At 36.8% G+C, this 13,970-nt stretch overlaps 1 long non-coding RNA gene across 1 annotated transcript; it reads left to right on the top strand.

Moving 5' to 3' along the window:
• Window positions 1-1,626: 1,626 nt before the first annotated feature.
• LOC115925329 lies at window positions 1,627-12,810 on the top strand. The gene is made up of 3 exons (XR_004064629.1): window positions 1,627-1,902; window positions 7,366-7,718; window positions 12,585-12,810. It is a non-coding gene; the product is annotated as an uncharacterized LOC115925329 (long non-coding RNA).
• Window positions 12,811-13,970: the final 1,160 nt, after the last annotated feature.

A 13,970-nucleotide genomic window follows, 5' to 3' on the forward strand; every position in this document is an offset into this window, starting at 1 on the left:
TAGAACTACCAAGTAGTCCATTGTTCTGGCGGTCCCATTATGCCTTTGTTTCGGCGGCCCTCGACATAACGTCTTTGTCCCTTTGACACAATGTAACCTACCCTAATTTTATTTGTATCCTTCTGTGTAAATATTACATGTTCTGGCTTTCTGGAAAAGAATGGAGTTTTTATCACCACTAGATCAAGACTATTCTAGCTGACTCTCCATCTCTTCATCTCATGTTTTACATGATATGTGGAAGTTCATATATTATAATGATGTGACTGATTTGATTCTCCGAAGTTTGGAGATAATAAATACTCTTAATATATGACTCCGGAATTAGAAGTCTCTCTTCATTTGTATGTACCACCCCTACTGCAATACACCGATCCCAATACAATAACAGGAAGCAAAATCAATTAAAATGTGTTTTACCCGTAGACATTTACTTACATCGGAAAAGTAATGTCACTTTATAAAGGGACACTACGAAAAGCAGTGTCGTATAATTTATAGAGAAAAAGGGTTAAAGAGCGCCATCTTCAGAGCAGTGATTGAAACCGGAATATGAAATGGAGTCTGATTTTGAGAATACGAATGTGAACAATTGAAATGAAATACAGTTTGTATGGCTTCTGATTTTGACAATTATTATATGGCTGCTGACTTGCTTGAAAATGCTTCTTTTAGCTGGCCGTTGTTATAGTGTTGTTCTTGTTATTTTCTTTTTCGTTTTGTTTGAATTGCACTATATTTAAAATATTGATTTCAGGACAGACACATATTTTCATCCGGAGGCACGTACTAGCCTACCCATGATATTGGTGATATTGGGGAAATGAGGAAAAATATGGCTTTTCCATCTCAAAAATCGACAAACATAACATTACGAGTGATTAAATTGATAAAAACGCCTAAATGGAAAGAAACTTCATTGATCAATCTTTTATTGATTACAAAAAAAGTGCTAAGGAGATATTAATTTTCAAAAAGAAAAAAATGATATTGACACAATCATTTCATGAAAAGAGGTGGGAAAGCTTATTCCGACGTTAGGAGTAATAATGTATAACAACCATTGGTGTATCAAGGGTGTGTTTTGGGTGTACAAACATCCCCCCCCCCCCCTTGGCAAAAGGGGGTGATTTATAATGCTCATGGGGGACGATGGATGTTGAGGGGGGGGGGGGGAAGGAGTGCTCACTCCCCCCCCCCCCCCCCCCCCGTTGAGCCCCCCCCCCCCCAAAAAATACAACAACAACAACAACAACTAGTGCTTACCCCTTCCCATATCTCTCTCTCTCTCCCTCTCTCTCCCTCTCCCTCTCCCTCCCTATCTCCGTTCTCTCTCTTGCCCTCTCTCTCTCTCTCTCTATGTCTACCTGTCTGTCCGTCTCAGCCTCTGTCTGTATGTCTGTCTCTCCTTCGCCCTCTCTCTCTCTCTCTCTCTCTCTCTCTCCAACGCGTTCCAGATCTTGATATCTAGCCAGGAAGTATGCACCTCACGACCTTTGATCCCAGAATGTTTGTGGTTGCCAAGGGGATGGATTGCCAGCCAATAGATTATACCGGTAGGTACCCAACACCAGATCGTTACTAGTACCGCGACCAAATGCAAACATTCCAAACAGGCAAGCGATAATATTTCTGGTACCAATGTCATCATACAACGTATACTGATTGAAGAAACTTCTCAACTATCAGTAAACATTTCATTCGATCTGAATTAGCAGCTGTGAATACTCTACCGCTGGCAAATTTAACTGTTTGGTTTTTCATGAACTACAAACAAAGTGATTTTGCTCATTTTGGCCAAATTTTGATTTTGTTTTGAGGATCATTATGATGAGACTGTCTGAGTTGCCCTGACTATATTGTTGCAACGGTTTTTGAAGCAGACGGCAAAACTTCAAACGCGTAAGTAGTACGTATTCCAATAAGCAGTGCTATGAACAATCATTTATTTTCCTATTTATCAATCCTCAATTAATCTTTACCCGTAACAACAGTATATTAGGTTGCAGTGTTTCGTAAATGCCAAATCCGTTTTTTTTTTCTTCCAATCCATATACTTGTCTTTTTGTGTATAGTTTTGTTCTTTCACCTGTCTATAACAATAATATTATATAGTCATGATAGTTTGTATCATACTGTCTCATTCTCCACATCCAGTTGCTTTTTTATTTTGCTTTTTATTTATTCATTTTTTTTCAACTTATTTTTAGAGGAGTGGGACCTTTTTTTGTTTATGTTTTGTATTTTGTTTTGTTTTTCATTATTCGCTTGTATATGATCAATATATTTCATCATAATTGCAATATATGTGTTTTTATTATATATGATACTTTTAAAAATTAATAAATCATATATGAGCTTGTTAAACTTGCAATAATTTAGCTCTCGGCTCCCATTGTTCAGTTCTAATAAACCATTCTACTATATTATTACTATATATATACATATTTCTTAAGTTCATAACACATTTGATATCTCGCTTTGTACTCTTCCATTCGCATTCTTTTCTTGAAAGTACCACATGTTATTAAATGCATTTTGAGAAATCAAATCCATAAATTTATATCAGGCAAGATTACAGTTTTACTGTGTTTTACTTTGTTCACAAGAAAAGGATGTATCATTTGATTATCAATTATTTATATAATCATTTTCCAAATACGTTTAAGAAAAGAAAGAGTATCCAAAAGTGTGTTTCAATTTGTTTTGTTATGACCAATATAATAGAATAATATATAGTTGATGGAGAAACGTAACCTCACTATGTACATGACGGACAAAGAAAGAGGACAAAAAATACAGTTCCTCATTCTACCCTCAACAATTGCTGTGGTAGACAAAGGAACATCCCTTCACTGCTATTATGTAAAAATGTGTAGAACAGGTGAATATGCATGTGTCAACTGTTCTACACATTGTTACATAATAGCAGGGAAGGGATGTTCCTTTGACTACCTGAGGAACTGTATATTTTGTCCTCTTTCTTTGTCCGTCATATTCATAGTGCCTACATGTGTACAAATAAAAAAGGATCAAAAGCCGCAGACTAATCATAACAAATGGAAACATAGCGGTAATGTAGTTTCAGTTACTAATATAAATGTCAAACATAGTAGAACAACAAAGCAATGTTAAACAATTAGTAAAAATAGACTTTATTTATCTTGCTAGTTGCCAATCCCGATTAATGAAATCTTTCTAGTTACCTAACAGTCTTATCATATTTCATTCTTTGAATTAAGTTTACAGATATATTACTCTTTTGAATGACAAATTTATTAATGAAATAAGAATGTAATTATCTTCTAATAGTTCAGCTTGATTTGTTTTCCTGTATCAATAGACACAATTTTAGATAAATTGTTGCCCCCCAAATTGGAATAATTTTGTCTTTGTCTTTACCTCTTTTCATCCTTTTCATGAGTTTGAAAATATTATTTATTTTAGAAGAATAGAGGCTACAATCTTCTCAAACCCTTTTTTATTATTCTATTTATTAATCAATAAAGTTTGAGAACGTGTAAACTGCATCTAAATCACATTCTCATAATTAAATGAAAAGAGGTTATACAAAAAATATTTATTTAAAACAATATTTATTTTTTAAAAAAAGATAATAATAATGGGCACCGGTTTACTCCACAGTTTATAAGAAAGATAAATAAAAGAAGTGATTACAATGTGAGAGGTCAATGATAATCATATTTACATGCTAATTAGTTCGAGGCCCAAAGTGAAATAGTAATTTGCTTAAACGTTTACTGAATTTGAGAAATATGTACTCTGGAACTATTAGGCAGTGTTATGAAGAAGTAAAAAGGTGAATAAGGTAGAATGGCAGATTGGAGAAATGAAAAACATGAACACAGAATAAGATAACTACATCATCAATAGTGGTCTGTCAGTTTATGACAGGTCCAGTGGCCCAATCAAAATCAAAGTGTCTTTCCAAGTTCCTCGGTCTAATAGCATATGGAGATATATCTCCATGGTCTTAGTGAGCCATCCGTTTCAGCATTTCACACCCTGTTGCTGTAACTACATCATTATTTCATTATACATGTCAGTGGCGTACGCAGGATTTTTTTCAAGGGGGGGGGGGGGTTAAAATAAAAAAAGGGGGGGTTTCCAAAAAAACATACATAAAACATACACATGGAAGATCCGGACCCCACGGAAGAACAGGCGTATTTTGTTAATACGCCTGAAATGGGCTATCCGCCGTATATCTCATTTATGTATGTATTTGTATGTTGTGATGATTTTATACGGAAATAAAAACAAACAAACAAACAAACACATAAAAAAAACTCGAGGGGGATTTAACCCCAAAACCACCCCCTGCGTACGCGCCTGATACATGTTATGATAATTATGATGACCTTTCCCTCTGATTCATAATAAGTTGATCAATGAATGCATTGACATGCTCTTGAGTGATGAAACGTGAGTAAACATGGCAAAGGCTCGTTGATATATCACGCGGTAAACCGCAGCAAAAGAAGCAAAGATCCTGGGGGGGGGGGTGTTTCACAAAGATCCTAAGTTGAGCTTATCTCCAAGTTGGACTTTAAAATTATGGAAAGCCATTAGCATCCTTGAAATATGTTGTAAAATTTATTTTAAAAGGCATAAAATGTTGATTCAAATCAATCATATTTTCTATTATCATGGGAGATTTCATGTTCTTGATGTGGAATTTATGGAAAGTCCAAAATACTTGAATTTGTGTTTTTGTTTATATTTCAAATAAGGCTACAAATGGCTCTCCATAATATTTAAGTCCAACTTAGAGTTAAGTTTGACTTAAAATCTTTTTGAAACACCCCAGTGCGTATTTAATGAGCTATGTATTATTTACCTATCAAGGTAGTTTCTCCCAGAAGGGTAATTGCAAGATGTTTCCACACATCTCTGTTTTCTGCCACCTTAGCCTGTACTGTTCCCCTCCCAGTTATAGTTCTTTATTTCCCTCTTCTTCTTTTTTTTAAATGTTGTTTTAATTGAAAATTAAACTCAACGACATTATATATTTACAATAATTCTTGGTTTCCCTCTTGGTCTGGTACCTTCTACTTTTCTTTACTGTGTTATAAGATACAGAAATATATAACATGAAACGTATTAGACTTAACGTTATCATTAAAAAAAACCGCCACACTTTTTCCCGCCTCATATCTCAAGGAGGCTGTATAGTTTACCGAAGTCAAATTCTCTCGTTGCTCTAAACATGAACTGCCCCATTTCAGGAGTCTAGAGTGACGTAGACATGGGGGTATGGTGCATCCCATGCCCCCCCCCCCCCCTTTCCCCCTCTATTCCCTCTCTCTATATTTCACGTGATGCACCTACAGTGTAGTGAGTGCAGGGCATAATCTTAGTACAGTGCCATTTTAGAACCTGGAATTATTTTTGTTTATGGAAAATTATTACCATACATCTAGAGAAAGAGAGAGAGAGAGATAAAGAAAGAGAGAGAAAGAGAGAGAATGAGCAAGAGAGAGAGCGGGAGGGAAGGGGGAGGAAAAGGACCGTGATAAAGAGAGAGGGGGTCGAGACTGAGAGAAAAGAAGATGGTATCCTTATAAACATAGAATAGCGAAATAGTAGTTGGCCATAATGTAGATAAAATTTGACTGATTTGTTTAATAAAGCCAATAAACACAATCTCAACAAGCAGTATCCCCTTGTATTACGTGCATCCCTGATGTCACTGTATATGCGTGTTTACGCCCTACTGCAGGTCGTGCGCAAGCTGTTGAAAAAAGTCAACATCCAAATGCTATTAATGTCAATAAAAGATTTCAGACGTTAGAATATAATTAGAATGAATTCGGAACAAGTGCTTTCTCGTGCATTGATCGATGGCGTATTGTTGATTTTATGAACAGCAGGCAAGGGTTTGTTTAAATGAGTCAGGGACCCGCCTTTGGTAGTCTGGTGATGGATTGACAATCATTAACAACATGAAAAGTGCATAGTTTTAAAGGCAGGCTATAGTTTCGCTTTTTGGTGAAAAAACAAACAAGTTAGATAGTTTAAAGGTAGGCCTATAGACCAGTTTTGGAAACGCCCCCCTCTCAAAAAAAATGGAAGCTCTTATCACCAATCATGTGAAAGAATATGTTTTGACTAATACGTGATGATATAATGTTCCTCAGATAATGAGGTCATACGTGGCATATAGGTGCATTGGTTGCCCATTTTTTGTTCTGGAAACGGATCAAATGAATGATTATCGTTATAATACTTATCCTCAGTATTATAATTGATATCTTCATCATTATGATCATCATCATGAACACCACATACATATTCATCACCAACCCCATCATCATCACCTGACGCAACCACAATCATCACCACCTCCACCACCACCACCACCACCGCCACCATTAGCACAACCACCACCATTATCATCACCATCACCATTAGCACAACCACTATTAACAGCAATTACATCACCATCATCATGAGCACACCCAATATTAACAACATCAATTACATCACCACCACCACCAACATCATCACAACCACCAGCATCATCATGACTATCCCCATCATCACCATTACTATCATTCTCGTCATCATCAAATGTATATTTAAATCTACTTATAACTGTTCTGTCATCTATGGATGTTACAATGTTATTATGTATCATAGTTCTGTTCCTTTGTATATAGTTCAAATATTTTGTATGCGATTTCTTTCTTTCATTCATTTTATTTGTAACAAGTGCGCCTTGAGCATTCGTTTCCAAATGGATTTTGCGCCTTACAATCCCTTATATAATTATTATTAATATCATACATGTATTGTTGAAGTTTTTTTAGTCATAATATCATTAAGCTCTTTCATTACTCGCTTACTTTTTCTTTATCATCGCATTTATACAACCTCTCAATATCAAGCATGCCTTGTTTTATCGCCCTCGCATTCATTTGCATTTAGATATATTATTCATGTAAGGGGGACTCTAATCCTCTGGTTCTTTAACACGTCGTATGTCAATTACTTCATACATATACATGAAAGAGGGACATTATATTGGTTTTGAATTTTCCATATTGGATTAAGTCGAGTCCGCTCTTGTCATTGTCTCCCATTCTAATACGAGCTCTAAAAACACCTTCCACTGAAGAAACAGACGTTTATTACTCAGATATATCGTTCTGAAATATATGAACTAAAGAATTCGGATGCTATCTACATACGCCGCCGTAGAAATCACTTATGCGGATCAAATGTTTGTGTGTGCATAATATATGGACGATCTTCGCGGTGCACCTAATAGTGTCGAGTACACGTGTATGTATGCATGCATCACTCAATATAAAAGGATGCCTCTTTTCTTTCCGTTTTCAGAATCTTAATGCCACAATGTTATAAATAGCAACGGAGAGAAAGAAAAATGAGAAGGACGATGGATTTCAGTGTTGAACCTAAGACAATATTATTGCTGATTGATGGAGAATTTAAAGGGAGATATCAAGCAGCTTAGAAAGGAGATCGGGAGAGATCGAGGAGCTGCGCCTGTGATATGATCGCCACCTGCTGATCTGCAGCGCGGTTCCTCTGCCAGAGTCTGTGCTTTGAGCGGGAAACCATGGTGCAGCTACGCGGGAGTGGTGGCTTGGGAGGAGGTCAACGGTCCGTTGGTGTGCGAATCTGGTTCACCGTGTTGCTGATTTTGTGCGGCTTCTGCAGCAAGACGGGAGGTAAGACTGAAGGGAGGGATGCTGATCGTAGATGGTTGATTTCATGATAAACAATGATGATGAAGATGATAATCGGTGATGAATGGTTGTAATGACGGTGACGATGGTCAAGATGTTGGTGATAATACTGGTGATGATGACGGTGGTGATGATGATGATGATGATGGTGATGATGCTGATGATGATGATGATGATGATGATGCTGATGGTGATGATGGTGATGATGATGATGATGATCATACATGGAGATGGTGATGAGGATGGTGAATGGTAGTGATAACAGTGGTGATTGGTAATGATGATGAGGAAGGTGATGATGATGATGATGAGGAGGGTGATGATGATGATGAGGATGGTGATGATGAAGACGAATGATGGTGATGGGGATGATGATGAATGATGGTGATGATGGTGGTGGTGATAATGATGATGATGATGATGGTGATGGTGATGGTGATGGTGATTATGGTGATAATGAGGATGAAATTGATGATGATGATAATGATGATGATGATGATGACAATAATGGTGATGAGGAGGACAGTGATGGTGATGATGAAAATGAACCATGGTGATGGTGATGAGGATGGTGATGGTAGTGATAACAGTGATGATTGATGGTGATGATGAAAATGAACCATGGGGATGGTGATGAGGATGGTGATGATGACGATGGTATTGATGATGGTTGTGATTTGGATAGTGATGGTCATTATGATGATGGCGGCGGTGATGGTGATTATGATGAAGTGAGGATGAGAAGAATGATGATAATGATTATGGTGATGATGATTGAAGGAAGAAGGCGATGCGGGGTGTGATAAATGTATATTTAATGGTTAATATTACTAGCTTTCTATACATTTGGTTTAGGTTTATAGCCGAAGTTCTTCTTCGCAGGTATGCTCATAGCGTGATACCGAAAACAAATAAATGAATAATAAATACAAAAATAAAATTATTACAACCTTGTCCGCGGACATACAGCTTTTTGGCGTGTCAACGTTCTTCATCGCATTTCCAAGAAGATAGGATATTATGAGACAGATGTGAGTTTTAACAGATCTCTCTGATAAAAGAATGCTGTTCATGCTTTTCTGCAAAATGCAATTTGACACTCGTGAATCGAGCTTGCTTTCGAATGTGCTCAGTATGGCAAAAGTCTCAAGTAAGTATAAGTAATTGCTCGTGTAAAGACACTACACAGTAGCCAGTGTAGGCTAATACACCACCATGTTGAAGCCCTAATTGGGCCAATACGACTGGGTCTGAAATAAATTAGAGAGGCGGCTATAAGGAGCGTAACTCGATCCTTGAGAGTGAAATGTCAGGAATAACTCTATGGAGTGGGAGAGAGAAGGAGAGAGAGAGGGGGTAAGAGGAAGAGAGAGGGAGAGAGAGGGAAAGAGAGGGGAGAGAGAGAGAGAGAGAGATGGAGAGGGCGTGAGGGAGAGGAGGTAAGAGTAAAAGAGTGATAGGGAGAGAGAGAGAGAGGAGGGGAGGAGAAAGGAAGAGAGGGGAGAAAGACGGACAGAGACAGAAAGATAGACAGACAGAAAGAAAGAGAGAGGCAGAAAGACAGAAAGAGAGAGGGGAAAGGAGAGAGAGAGGGGGTACCGCGAGAGATAGACAGTGGGAGTAGAGAGAGGGAGCGAGAGAGGGGGCGAGGTCGGGGGAGAAAGAGGTAGAGAGTATGATAAACAAAATATATAAATAAACTTAAGATACATGTATATAAACAATATTCTAAGAGAAATGAGATGAAGAAAAAGAGAAAAAGAAATGGGGGACGAGAGCATGATGTTGGTATCATATTCCAGAAAAAAAAACATGTGGCATTTTACATTTCATTGTTTTAGGAACTGCATATTTAACACTATAATTTGTATTTTTGTCATCCTTTTTAAAAAGAAAATTGAGAAAGTACCCACATATTGGATTTTAATAAATAATTTGAATTTGAATTTGAATATCATGAATATCAAAATAGAAATGACGTCTATAGCGCATTGAAAGTGAGAGGAAATACAAATAATCGAAATTTCAATGACAGCAAAAGTGAATAATAACTGATTAGATAAGGAAATAGAAAATAACTCGACAGACGAAGTAATGTAAGAAAGAAAGAGAGAAGGGAAAACAGGGAGAAGGCGAAAAATAGGAGGGGATGCAATAGACTTGATGCAAGACTTTAAACCGTGTACATTCAATTTTAAATGTACATGTAGTTATGTATGTATATATAATATGAATACGTGGATATATATTATGTATATCCTTCTCTCTCTCTCTCTCTATCTATCATCTATTTACTTTAAATGTAAACCGTGCACATCCAATTTTAAATATATATATATATATATATATATATATATGAATGCACGTATGAAAAGAGAGACAGAGAGAGAGAGAGGCAGAAAGAGAGATGGAGAGAGCTTTGAAATCTATTGAGGTGATGATAATGTATCACCGTACGATTATTCCAACTATTATTTAAAAACATTCATAAACACGCCATCAGAACATAATTCAGAACATTATCTTAATGTGCATGTCAATCACAAATATATAAGGCTCCAAGGATTAAAGAAAAAGAGCAATGATGTAGGAAATATAATGTTACGTGAAGTATTACCATGGCAACCACTGTGTCTCTAGTCATACGTATGACACTCAGTGGATAACTCTGTAAACACGTGAGCGAGGGATATTATAGGGAGACATATAGATGAAGAGTGCACATATAAGCTACTGGTATATTTGATTATGTTGACGGGAAGAGATAGAGAGACATATAGAAACATAATGTAGAGAGAGAGAGAGAGACGTATGGATGTGTGGTGTGTGTCCGTGAGAGAAAGAGAGAAAGAGAGAGAGAAGGAGAGAGGGAGAGAGGGGGACATATAGGAACAGAATAGAGGGGAAAGGAAAATGTTGAGAGGGGGGGGGGAGTAGACAGAATTGATGAGATAAATTTTGTTTTGTTTAATCGTTTTCGATATCTGTTTGCAGATATTTGAATTTGATCTGTATTTGTTTGTCAATGATATTGTGTTTATTTTTTAATCATGTGCACGGACTAGTTGAAAAGCAGTCTGATTTGTTTTGCCTGTTTGTGAGTTAAATTATTTTGTAACCGTGGCTAGATAAATACAACATGTATATACATACATGTTATGAGAGAGAAAGAGAGAGAGAGAGAGAGAGAGAGAGAGAGTAGAGACATTTTGAAACAAAAAAATTGAGGAAAATGTTTCCTTATATGAAAATTGAAGAAATTTATCCTATCCCCCTCGAATTTTTACAAGACGGTGCGTCATCTATCATATATTATCACCTTTTACTATTAGGCCTTTATGTTATTCACAAGTTTGAGTTTAGATTTGTCTACATCGCTGTGGTAAAATCTAACTCATTGGCTATTTGTCATAGTGCACCATTGATTGTTTCCAAAGACTTGTTTCTGATCGTGCGTGCTTGACAACGTTTTAGTAGGAGGTAGTGCGTTTTATTTTACACGAAATTACCTCCCATTTCGTTAACTACTTTATTGCAAGTAATCTGTTATTAAATGCCGTTGATTGTGCGAACAAATCACGATCAATTATACCCAAAATCCAAAGGACTGCATATTTGTTGGTCGTTTTTGTTGTGTGATTTATTTAGTTCACGTCAGATGTTCGATTGCATTGATTCAAAGGATTTTTTCAATTCTAACTGGAAAATATTGAAAAGAAGTGAATAATTGGAAAGAAGTCAATTTTTTTTAAAAAGAATAACAGGATTTAAAGACCACAAATCAATATTTGTCAATCCTCACATACTATAACAATAAAATAGTAAAGAATTAAAGTCTTTAAAAGAGTTTACAGAGTTGCAAACAAAATGAAAAATTTGTTGAAAGGAATTGAAAAGAACTGTAGATACATTTTTTTAAAGAAAAGATTGTAAATAATTGTATTAGAAAAGGTTATAAAGAGCTGAATATTACTTTGTTAATCATGTTTGCATTCGTGTGCATTTCATGTCAAATTAAGTCTTGTCATTGTACCTATAGCTCAGGTTTAATATTAAACGTTGTTGAGACTAGTAGCCAAATGGGGTTTAGAGAGAAATAAAGCTATTTGTTTTGTGTCAGTGCATGTTACGTTTGGCTAGCTATAAAGTTGCGATCATTGCAGTTAATTGGTAATCGGTCAACATTTACGGAAGTGCTTAAAAGAATATTTGACCAAGACTCATAAAGTATTGTGATATCGTAAAATGTGTTACTACTCAGGCATGATGTGTAATATTATTACCAGCTGTGTCCAATCAATCGGCTTTTTAGAGAGACATATGTAAATCCCTGCATGGAAAGAGACTGGAGAAAGTGAAAATGAGAGAAAGGTAGAAAGAAAGGGAGAGAGAGAGAGAGGGGGAGACAGAGAGACACACAGAGAGACAGAGAGAGAGAGGGAGAGAGAGAGAATGAGGGGCAAGGGGAAAAGAAGAACTGTATGGAGAGGGATGAGAGGGCATGCAGAAGGGGGAGTATTGAGAAAGGGGTAGGGATGGAGCAAAAAAGAGAAGTAGAGCGAAGTAGAGCGAGAGAGTGAGAAAGAAAGAGATAGAAAGAGAGAGAGGGAGAGCGGGAGAGAGAGAGAGAGAGAGAAAGACACAGACAGACAGACAGTCAGACAGACAGACAGAAAGAAAAAAGGGACATTAATTACCGCACTTTACGAGGCTGCTTACAATTATCATATATATATATATATTCGTTTTTCCAAACTTTTTTTAAAGAATGACGATGTAAATGAAAATTTACTTACATTTTCACCCCATTACATATAAGTCTGTTCATTCTATTCTTCATATTCTTAGGTGACGTGAGCTTCGAGACCACGATCGTCGTCACCTCTGACGTAACAGTAGCAATGACAGAGGAATGGAGCACCAAAACAGTATGTGTTTATGTATAATGAGATGACCAATTGCTAAATATTTATTGTATTATGCAGGGTCTTATCCAGGACTTTTCTTTAAGGAGGGACGGTACAATTCAAAGAGTTTACACAATTAAAGGTGCAATGTTTTATACGGCAAGTATTTAAAGGTACCACGCAAGCCCCCACAGCGCCTTGAGGATATCCGAATGAGGAAGTGTGCGCCTATTATTACTATTACAAGTCAATGGTTTGGAGGTGCTACGTAATTACTCGACTCAAAGTCTATACTTTAACTTCATGTGGCGTTGACGAATGTAATGTGGGTGTAGTCGGGTTTTTACAGACATGTAGCAATTAAAGTCTTGGGACCAACCTTTAACATCACCATTCGAAAAATGTTATCGAACTGTTTGTCAATGATATTGTGTTCCTTTTAATGTGTTTAATTTTGAATTATGTACACGGACTTGGGGCCAACCTTTAACATCACCATTCGAAAAACGTTATCGAACCGGGGTCGCCTGAGCAAGTTTTGTAGGCGAGGACAGAGAGCTGACCAAGTGAAGGTGCAGCTAGACCAACTCACATCTCCCTTTTATGTGCATGTCGAATTAAATCAGAAAAGTTAATCAATTTTTATTATGTCAAATTTGATAATGTGATAATGATTGATCATGGTAATGTTTATTTGTGGGGTATATAACGTACACTTGCGAACAATAGCCAGTTCAGATATCTATGCAATATCAGCCATGCTGCAGCAAATGAAGTTTATAATAAACCATTACCTTAACCTTATATTTAACCTACAGCTGACAGAGGAAAGCAAATTAAATAAAGAGTTATAATGCATGAATTATTTGTAATCCTCATTCATTCCGTTGACTTCGTTTTGAAATGAAGCATGTGAATTTATGATTTGCACAACACATTGTGTGATATCAGAAGAAATTGGAATAATTATGTTGTGTTTTGTGCTTGGTTACAGATACCAACTAACATTATAGCATCTTCAGCATCTCCGCCTCTAGAGGGCTCCCTATCACTAACCACACCACTAGACCAGGATCCAAGGTTCACTAGCCAACCAGTGGACGTCTCCACGCTATCTGAAATCTTAGCAACTACTACAGCAGTCTTCACAGAGTCTTACATTTCAACTGTTTCTGAAGAACCTGAAAGTAGTGTTCGTGTGGAAACGTCATCCCAACTCCAACAGAGTTTACCGATATTCAGCACTGCAGAAGTATTTACTGGTATGTTCACACCAAGTGACATATGGGCCACCAGTACAGAAGCTGGCATGGAACAATACACCACA

The sequence above is a fragment of the Strongylocentrotus purpuratus genome, unplaced genomic scaffold (assembly GCF_000002235.5).
Source record: "Strongylocentrotus purpuratus isolate Spur 01 unplaced genomic scaffold, Spur_5.0 spur5_scaffold_18, whole genome shotgun sequence".
NCBI lineage: Eukaryota > Metazoa > Echinodermata > Echinoidea > Camarodonta > Strongylocentrotidae > Strongylocentrotus > Strongylocentrotus purpuratus.